Source organism: Halichoerus grypus, chromosome 15 (assembly GCF_964656455.1).
Source record: "Halichoerus grypus chromosome 15, mHalGry1.hap1.1, whole genome shotgun sequence".
NCBI classification, from domain to species: domain Eukaryota; kingdom Metazoa; phylum Chordata; class Mammalia; order Carnivora; family Phocidae; genus Halichoerus; species Halichoerus grypus.
In genome coordinates, this window is record NC_135726.1 from 28367713 (window position 1) to 28369829 (window position 2117).

Consider the following 2117-nt stretch of genomic DNA (forward strand, 5'->3'; position numbering starts at 1 on the left):
AGCTGAGGAAAACAGAGGGATTCAGTCCTCTGGCCTCTGCCGTGTGAACACTGCCAGGGCGTATGTCTGATCAGAGACGGTCCTCGCTGAGGAAACGGGAGAGTCACAGGTGCTGGTGACACCTGGAGAAGCAGCTGTGGGTCACGATTTTGTGCTTGACCCACTTTGTACTCTATCCACTTCTGTAGTTTTTAGAAAGCATCAAAGATGCTGTGAGGTATTCTTAAGCTCGGGTCTCAATATGGTCAAGTAAATTTTTTAGGCTAGAATATTTCTTTTTAAATTTTTAACTAAACTTTATATTTCAAGATAAGTACAGATTTCACAGGCACTTGTACTAACTAATGGAGGGACCCCTTGTACTTCTCACCCAGTTTTGCCCAGTAGTGATACTTGTAATATGTAGTATAATAGTATCGCAGCCTGGGCGTTAACATTGATACACTCACGGTACAGAACATTCCCATCCCCACAGGGATTCCTCCTGTTACCCTGTCATATCCATACTCACTTCTCCCCTGCCCCTCTCCTTAACCCCAGCGACCACTCGCCTGTTCCCCATCTCTATCATGTGGTCTTTGCCAGAGTGTGCTATAAGTGGGATTCCAGTGTGTGCTACCCTGGGGGATTGGCCTTTCTCACTCAGCATAGTTTTTCTGGAGATTCAACTTGCGCTTCTCAGGACTTTGTTCTTTTTTATTGTCGGGTAGTATTCCAGGGTCTGGTCGTCCCGCAGATTGTTTAACCATTCGCCGGTCGGGACTTCAGGCTTGTTTCCAGTTCCTGACTGTTACGAATAAAACTGCTATAAACATTCGTGTACAGGTTTTTGTGTGAACATAAGTTTTCATTTTTCCTGGGAAAAATGCCCAGGAGTGCAATTGTGGGTCATATGATAATTACACAGAGTCTTTCTTTTTTACGACTAGACTTGATTTTGTATGTGTGGAAGAGGGGCGACGAGGCGGACATCGACATTTTTGCGGTGGCTTTGCTTTAACTGGATTTGTTTCTGATTTTAAAATATGCAGACTATCTTGAATAACTTGTAGCCAGATATCGAAAACAGTTCTCCACAACCTAGATTTGGTTCTTATTTTTAGAGAAATACGTTTGAAAAAAATTGCTGCTTTTTTTTTTGGTGGGGGGGGGAGGTAAACAATTTTTACGTAAAGGTAGAGATATACTGTAGAGAAGATGCTGCAGAGCTGACGGGTAACTTGGAGAAATGTAGTGGGAGTTTTCCAAGTGTTAGTAGAGACTTGGCATTCAAGGATATATTTTAATAGCTTCCGAACTGATAGACTCATGCTCTTGTCACTATCCCCGTGCCTGGAGTTTTTATTTGTAGAGTTAATTCATTATCTTAACAGTTGGTTTTCAGTAGTGTTGCGTTTCATGCTCATTTAATTCGACTATAAGACTTGTGTTTGTAAGAAAAAGAAAGGAATAAAAACCAAAAAGTGTCTTTTCCTACTACACGACCCCTAAAAATGCAGCTACTTTATACGATGCTTACCGGAAGAAACAGCTCTGTTCCCAACCCTAGTGGAAATTATACTGTTTTATTATATTTACCTTGACATAATGAGACATGTACAAACCATGTATGCTATATCTGGGGGGAGACCCACTGAAAAGATTTTTCGAGGACCATTTTTACTCTGATTTTTCACCGTTACATGTATTGACTTTAGAATTCTCACCAAAGACTGAGCTCCATTTCGTTTTCAGAAGCATTGGATGTCATTTACTGGTTACAGTGATCCTGCTAACAAAAGTCAAAATTATAAATCTTTAACTTTTTCGAGTGAGGCACTAGGCTCAGAGGACCCCAATCTTTCAGTGCTTCTAAATATAGTTTCTATCTTTAGCCCGTTATGTTTATGACCACAGTGATAGAAATGACCTAAGACAATAAAATAGTCCTTGCCCTTAAAAAGGACCTGGATAAAAGATAGCATGTGCACGTGCGAGCTTTAAATACCAGGAGGTCACTCATCATTAAGCAGCTATAGAAGCACCCCATGTTCCGCCACCTCTAGGCGCTGGGAACTGAACAGCAAAGAAGGCAATAGGCAATACAGTCCCCCTCTTCTCTTAGCCTGGTCCTCATA